The sequence below is a fragment of the Peromyscus leucopus genome, chromosome 7 (assembly GCF_004664715.2).
Source record: "Peromyscus leucopus breed LL Stock chromosome 7, UCI_PerLeu_2.1, whole genome shotgun sequence".
NCBI lineage: Eukaryota > Metazoa > Chordata > Mammalia > Rodentia > Cricetidae > Peromyscus > Peromyscus leucopus.
This window is the reverse complement of record NC_051069.1, coordinates 93,090,696-93,098,925: the sequence shown is the minus strand read 5'-3', so window position 1 is coordinate 93,098,925 and position 8,230 is coordinate 93,090,696. Positions and strand designations below refer to the sequence as shown.

General features: G+C 44.1%; 3 non-coding genes across 3 annotated transcripts; 1 reads left to right on the top strand and 2 right to left on the bottom strand.

The window, feature by feature from the left end:
• Positions 1–249: 249 nt before the first annotated feature.
• Positions 250–321, top strand: Trnae-uuc. The gene has a single exon. It is a non-coding gene; the product is annotated as a tRNA-Glu (tRNA).
• Positions 322–3,428: 3,107 nt separating this feature from the next.
• Trnac-gca lies at positions 3,429–3,500 on the bottom strand. The gene has a single exon. It is a non-coding gene; the product is annotated as a tRNA-Cys (tRNA).
• A 3,642-nt stretch (positions 3,501–7,142) lies between these two features.
• Positions 7,143–7,214, bottom strand: Trnac-gca. The gene has a single exon. It is a non-coding gene; the product is annotated as a tRNA-Cys (tRNA).
• Positions 7,215–8,230: the final 1,016 nt, after the last annotated feature.

Genomic DNA, 8,230 nt, shown 5'->3' with positions numbered 1-8,230 from the left:
GCCTAAGTTGGCTTTCTGAGACCTGCAGGTTGCACAGACCTTCTGACGTCAGAGACCACAACTTCACCCTCAGAGCCTGCTAACGCTGCTGCTCTCTGAGCATTCTAGGAAGAGCGCGGTGGGGTTCTACTAAGTACACACAGACCACAATCGCCACCTTGCTCCTTTAACCTCAGGGAGGCAGATCTGAGCCTACCTGCCCCAGCCTCACAAGTGACTGCCTCATCAAGGAGCTCAGTCACTGTCACTTCCCACATGGTCTAGCGGTTAGGATTCCTGGTTTTCACCCAGGCGGCCCGGGTTCAACTCCCGGTGTGGGAACATGAGCTGCTTCTTTAGTTTGTTGCAGAGGAGAGTATGTGCTCTTTAGCAGAAAGAGGGAGCTTCTTGAATGAGCATATCTCTGCAAGTCCAGACTGGTCTAGTGTCTCATTAAAAAGAAAGTAAAACAAGCTCAGCACTTCTAACAAAAGCCATTATGTGTATATGTTACACTTGTTGGGCAAGCGCTACACCTCACCTAGCTTTCTTCTTCTTCTTTTTTTTTTATAATGTTGAAACAGGTTCTCACTAAGTTGACTAGGCTGACCTTGACCACAAGCAAGCCTTAAACTCACCATTTTCCTGCCTTTGATTCCAGAGCCATTGGTCTTACCGGCCTCTGTCAGCTACCCCAGTAAAGATCATGGGCGACTAACATACTGCACAGAAGGTAGGCTGGGCCTGTTGTGGCCAATCACCCTTTGAGGAGCAAGGCTTGCTTGTGGCTTCTGCCCTGAGGCCTGCTGTCTGCTTTATAATCCTGCTGGCACCCGCTTGAGGAAGGGCACGTTTTCCGTGTGCTTGGTTTGATTCTTGCAAACAGTTGTGAGAATTAAAGGAGGCATGGCTGATTGGCAGTTCCTGATTGGTGGAAGCCTTCCCCTTATTCATCATTCCCCCAGAACTCCTTCCCTACTTCCCCACCCTCCTGCATCATATTCCAGCCTGAATACAGTCTTCGCCATCCCCAGCTACCTTCACTTGCTCACACATTGGAGAGAGGGAAGGGACTATGATGGGGACATTTGATGACACTGTGCTGCTGGCTTTAAAGACAGAAGAGAGGACAATGAGCCAGAGAAGCTGGAAACAGATACTCGGGACAGACTCTCCCTAGAGGCTTCTGAGAGTGTAAAGCCCAGCTAACATTTTGCCTTTAGACCACTTGAATGGAGCTGAAACTTCTGCCTCCAGCTCACTGGGGGAGGAACACAGATCACCACTGCCTTGTATTTTAGTGGGCTCCCCTGGCTCAAGTGAGCCAACATGCTAAGAAACAAACAAAAATATCACTCACTCATACAGAGAAAGAGAGAGAGAGATGAAAAACAGAATTGCCATAACTTATAGGGTAATTCCTATAGCTGTCCACTGAGTTGACATATTCAGTTCTTACATGGAACTTAGTGAAGAGTGAACTATTGCTGTCCCTAAAGCACATATTTAAAAAAAAAAAAAAAAATGGTGAGCTAGCTGGCCCGAAATCATTGCAGAGAGCTGGAACAAAACCATCCGAACTCTTCCTAATTGCATTACAATGAGAGAGGAATAGTCCTTTCAAAGCAGGAAGCCCAATTTGCCCCAGAGTAAAACAGAATCCATCAAGTACTCTATAATGAGTTTTACTTGTCATTTCTTTTCAAAGAAAGATGAGCCCAGCCTGCACCCTACTTAATGAAAGCTTGGGTGCAATTCATTTTCTTCTAAAGTGAAATATAATCAAGAGCCTTTTGATTTGTCTCTAAGGACCCCTGTGATATAGCAACCTTCAAGGAAACATCAAATGGAAATCAGGAGAAGTCTCCATATGCTCCCCATCCTTCCTTCCACATACATGAGTACTCATTTTTCAGAGTGCAACCCAGGAAGCAGGTATGAGATGGAAGCATGGCTGGAAGGGAAAGTTAAGTGAGCACATGGGAGTTTGTGCAAGGATGGCTTGATCTCAAAGTTGTCAAGATGTAGAAGCCACTGCATCCCAGGGCCATCTGTCCTAAGGAGAAAAAATGTACCCCTCAACTGCTGCATCTATTTAACCTACCAGGGATCACACTCTTAAAGAAAACTAACTGACTCTCCCTCCCTGGGAAACCATCAACTGTCCACAGCGCCTCAGTTGAAGTGGGGGTGATTCCTGAACTTCTTCCTCTTTGTCTTAGTTACTTTCCTATTGCTGTGATTAAAACACCACAACCAAGACAAATTATGAAAGAAAGCATTTAATTTGGGGCTTATAGTTTTAGAAAGTGAGTCTATGACTATCCTGGCAGGGAGCATGGCAGCAGGCAGGCAGGCATGGTGCTGGAGCAGTAGCTAAGAGCTCACATCTTGATCCACAAGCACAAGACAGAGAGAAAAGAAACGAGCTAGGAATAGCATGACTTTTGAAACCTCAAAGCCTGCCCCCAGTGACACCCTCCTAAGCTTCCCAAACAGTTCTACCAACTGGGGACCAAACATACAACTATATGAGCCTATGGGGGCCATTCTCATTCAAACCATCATGACCCTTCACCCCAAAATGCTGACTGCCTTCGTCTTGTGTAGACAACCATAGCTGCTTGGAGTTCATGAGTGCAGAAGTCCTGTCATGTCCTGACATTTGGCTTTTACAGTCTTGCTTCACCCATGGTTCCTGAGCCTTGGGGAGGGTGTGTGACATACATGTCTAATTTGTGGCTGAGCACCCCACTACTACTTATTCTCTGCACTTTGACCAGTTGTGAGTTTCTGTGTTAACCACCCTCTACTGCACAAAGAAAGGGAACGTAGCATAGCAGCCCAGACTGGGTCCTAGAACAGCAACAAAAAGCAGAAGGAGGAAGAGGAGGAAGGGGGAAGAGGTGGAGGAAGAAGGGAGGAGGAAAAGGACAAAGAAGATGATTAAATCTGAATAAATTCTGTAGTGTGATTAATTAATAGGGTTGTACCAGGTACCAATGTTTATTTCATAGTTTAAAAAACACTCCAGGGTTCTATAAGGGATTAACTAATGTTAATGGGGAAGTAAGGGACTTCTCTATACTATCTTTAAAGCTTATTTTTTTTTTCAGAATTAAGTTATTTTAAGCCTAAAGAAAAGGAGTTGCAAAGGGTATGGTTGATAAGAGTGACCCTACAGAAACGGAAAACAAAAGGTGCATATAGGGGATGAGTGTGTGTGTGTGTGTGTGTGTGTGTGTGTGTGTGTGTGTGTGTGTGGTGTCAATATATGCAACTATGTTCGAGTTCTGGTATTAGAACAGTGAGCCTATGGCTCCCTTGCCAGGCAATCACGAACCTCAGAGTAAATGCTTCTTCCCATTTGGAGCACTAGATAAATGTTTGTCCATCGAAGTTGAGGATTTGTCATGAAGCTGCCAACTGAAACAAAAGACATCTACCACAGGGGGCACCTGGATTTGAACCAGGGACCTCTTGATCTGCAGTCAAATGCTCTACCACTGAGCTATACCCCCATGACAAGCATAAGTCTCCTGTAAACATTTGTTCTGCTCCTATGACTTACATCACACTTCATAAATACCTCTCATGCCTGAGATTCCTCTAGGATTTGACTCATCCCTAATTATCTTCTCAGCACACTGCCTCCTGCTGTCCCCAGAGCTTAAGTATTTAGTTCTTCCTGTCACCTGAAGCTCAGATCAGTCTCCACAGTCTAATTATCTCATCGTCAACTGTGCACACATCTCCAGGCAAATCAAAGAGTGTTCCACGCAGAAGCAGCCACCAATGAGGTGGGAAGAGAAAAGAATCTGGACTCAGGTCTGTCTACACATGGTCTTCAGAAGTTCATGTTTGACTCTGAAATGACTGGCAAACGTTGTATATGTGCATGTACTGTACGTGTTTTCATCAGATTTCCACGCAGGGACATCAGTTTTGTTTCATAGTTACAGCAAGGCAAAGAAACAAAAATCAAAGCAGAGAAAGACAGATAGTTTGAAGCTCACAGTTCACGCCAGATTCCTATTCTCCTGAGTTCTAATCGAAGAACTCTCAATTCTGTGCACAGCTAAGACTGGACCAAAAAGTTAGAGAAGCCTTCATCACTGTAACAAACTTGCCTTGACAAGGCCTGTCAGACACTGGAGGGCAGGGCCAGGGAATAAACAGCAAGAAGCTGGGACTGTAGCTCAAAGGCTTCCTAGAGGCCCCAAATACCCACTCATTCCATTCTCCACATCTTTTAAATAATTTATTTGTATTTTATGTACCCACCACATGTATGTCTGTGTAACTGGGCCAGATCGCCTGGAACAGGAGTTACAGACAGTTGTAAGTGGCCATGTGGGTGCAGGGATTTGAACTCAGAATCTCTGGAAGAACAGCCAGTACTCTTAAACCTCTGAGCTGTCTCCCCAGCCCCACCCTCTCCATTCTGATGGCCAAAGAGAACCTTAGATTTCAAAACCATTATGCCCCAAAATAAGCTTCCAGTCTCCCTGCCCTACATCCCCATGTATTTTGCTCTGCTGTAACAAGAGCTCAAGTGCACTAGGCATGTGCAGTGTGCCCCACAATGTACTGAGCGTCTACCCACAAAACTCCCATAAAATAAACATTAGTGACAGTGTGCTCATTTGGCAAGTGGGAAATGGAGGCACACCATAATTGAAGTATCTATCTGAAGCTCCCAGAATTAGCAGGTTATGGGGCCAGGATTCTGGTGTAGGCTCAGAACTGAGTGCTGGGCCTGCAATTCTAGCCATCTCTGTCTTGCTTGGTGACATCGCTGTCATCTAGGACAAATATTTCAGGCAACTCTGGGTCACGCCTGTCTCCAGTTAATCCCTAAGTGATGCTGATTTACATTTAAGGTTGCCAATTTGATTTACATTTAAGGTTGCCACCCTTTCCAGGCCCCAGCCTCTATCCCCACCTCCACCCACAGTGCACCCAGAGCCTAATCAGAAAACCAAATCTATTTATACACGCCTTGTAAATGCATTTTCAATAAGCTCTAAGTCTCCTAGACCCACACACAAAGCTATTCATCCCTGATCTCTACTTGTCTCTTCAACTTCTCTCTCCCCACATCACATTCTAAGTAGCTACCTGGCTCCAGCTTCTTCCAGTCCATTGCTGCTGCTTTTGCCTAGAACTGTCTACACTGTCCTTCTTCACCACCCCCACCTCCATTCCACTGTGGGATATTATTCTCTGAAACTGACTGGCCATAAGCTCCTCTCTGAAGCCTCCCCTAACCTTCCCCTCATTTAGATGGAAGTAATCACTGCCTCTTCATGCTGCTAAACCTGGCACAGCTGGCACAGCTGGCATTGCCTCTGATGGTTCATGCCTGCCGTCTGACCGGGAGTGGATGGAGCTGAGTCTCATTCAACTCTAGGTTCATGCTTTGTACCGTTCCCATGCTTGTAGATGCTCAGAATGTCATCAAACTGCTACCAAACTTAAGGTCACAGCCTCTGACCCAACAAGGCAAGTTTGGCCACCCATCCACAATAAGCCAATTAAAAGAGTCAAATTAATAATGAAAAACAGAAGGAGAGGTTCTTTCAATGTGGACCACATTAGAAGATAGATAGATAGATAGATAGATAGATAGATAGATAGATAGATAGATAGATAGATAGATAGATAGATAGACAGACAGATAGATCTTTCTCATTTGGTCTAGGATGGAACCTCACACAGGCTGTACACGTACTTTGTCACTAAGCTACATCCCCAGGATTGTCTTTCTTGGCTTCTCCCAGGGCACAGCCACTAAATTTCTTGGATTTCCTTGCAGTCAGAATGTTGTAGGAACCAGAGGACCTCGGAAACATCACACAGAAGGATTTTTATCACAAAGTTGGTGCTTTGGCTTGGTTTTTAAGATAGGGAATCATGTAGCCAAGACTGGCCTCAAACTCATGACAAAGCTACCGCTGGCCTAGAACTCCTGATCTTTCCCCTCACTGCTTCCCAAGTCCTGAGGTTCCAGGTGTGTGTCACTGTGCCTGACACAGAGGGTTACGTCAGAACAGTGAAGTGAGTGGTATAGTGCTGCAAGCCGCAGGACATGGAATGGAATCCAGCTCCTACCACAAAAGCTACTACTTGGAAAGGTCAAGGACTTTTCTGAAGGTCAAGCCATGGCTTAAGGAGTCTTGGTGATATTTTAGCTTTTGTATGTATGTTAGTCGGTTCCTGCAATGATTTTTTTGTATGCTATGTATGCTTCCAAGAACTCCTAACAGTGTATTTATCTGATATAATTCTCAAGCATCCTAGGCCATAATGGCAAACAGTCTCCTGACTTAAGGTAAACACCCTTCTGGAGACATCACCTAGGGAACAACTAGGTGCATAGCTTTATTTCTTGTGTAGATTAAGCTTGGACCCTCCTTTCTTATACAGCCTTATGGCATTTATACTAACATTATAGACTCCTAAAAATTTACCTACCCACTTTTAGGAATGTAGATTGAGCACATAAATTCCCTTTTTGATATATTAACTGATCTGAGGTCTCAGTTGACCTTTTCCTTTACTCCCTTTTGGGGTTGTAAAAGAAAGTCTGACAGTCACTGCCTGAAGAAAACTCTTTTCTGCCTCTATGACCCTGTAAGAATTCAAGCCTGGTGACCTGGCTGGAGGGGGATAATTGCTATGGTTTGGGTATATAACTAAACCTTGGAGACCTGAAAAAGAAAAATGGAGAAGAATAAATCTATGGCCTAAGAGCTCGGTGTACCTAGATTCTTCTTCCTGAAAACCATTGGCACCATTTGTAGCTTCTCTTCTGAGTCCCTGGGGAGATTATTAAGGCTGAACCATAATAATTTCTGATAGTATGACATTATTGAAGGTATGCTCTGAGTTCAAATCCTAATTTGCCCTTTGCAGCTTTTGACTTTTACAAGTTACTAACAGTCCCTGAATCTCTATCTCCATGAAAGAAATTCAGACAGCATATATCTTGTAAAATTAATGCAAGAAATGCAGGAGACAGTGAATATTAAAAGAGCCTAGACTGGTACTTGCAATATCCAAAGAACTCAAGGGAAGTTGTTAACTATTCAGTTGACCATGAATCACAGAAAATAAAAGTCAAATTCAATCCATATTCTAAAGCAAAATAAAGAGTAGACAGGGGGCACCTGGATTTGAACCAGGGACCTCTTGATCTGCAGTCAAATGCTCTACCCCTGAGCTATACCCCCAGTGAAATAAACTTGTTTTTATAGTGTATCTGTCTCTCAGCATTCTGGTTCTTAAAAGCCTCCAGTGACTCAGGAGAGCTATAATTAGGAGTGTTGCCTGGAAGGAGCCTGGGCATTAGAAGTGGTAGAGGAGATTTATAATGAAACAAGACAGGGATCTGAAGAACTAAGTTCACAGGGCCCAGAAAATCTCCTTTAGACTGGCCAGTACTCAAAGCTCCAATCCTGCCAACTGTATTTCATATAAAGCAAATCTGACTTCCTAGGAAAAATCACCAATGTCACCACAGCCAAGAACATGGATAAAATATGAATGACTAGATTCCCATCATGATTGCCTCAGTTCCCACTTACATGGATCCTCATGGCCGTTCATGGTCTTAGAGAACACAGCTCCAAATTGGCACTTGGGAGATAATTGTAGCATTAAATTGACTTGGCGGGGGTGGGGAGAGTCGGGGGGTGGGTGGGAAGGGAGAGTCTCAAAAAAAGTCTCAATAACAATTGGTGAGAGACAGCTGTCTTTGAGCCATAACTGTAAGATGATTTCTATCAACCAAAAACAGATGGTCAATGGCACTCTTATGTAACATAAATATGTTATATATAACATAACTCACCTGAAACTTGCAGTACTATCCACTGTGAAAGGTCATTTGATCAAGAAACAGGAATGGATGCTAGAGTCTCATAATCAGCTAACTAAATTATTGACCCCAGTCCCACTACCAAAGCTTCTTTTTAACTTCCAAATGTGCCCACAATCCCAGCAGCCTGTGTTTCTTGACCTCATAAACATCTTCTCACCCCCAGTAGTGTGTGCAGAGGCATCCTATGGAAATCTGATGCGTATGTGCCTACTAGAAGAATTTCTCCTGTCAATTTCTCAGACCACACACCTTCTTTAGGTCTTTCCCATGAATCTTAATTTTGGGAGTAATCAATCAGTGTGAGACTGTGGTGGGGAGAGACTCCATCCCGTTTGTGAACACCCTGCCTCCCACTGGAAATGAGAA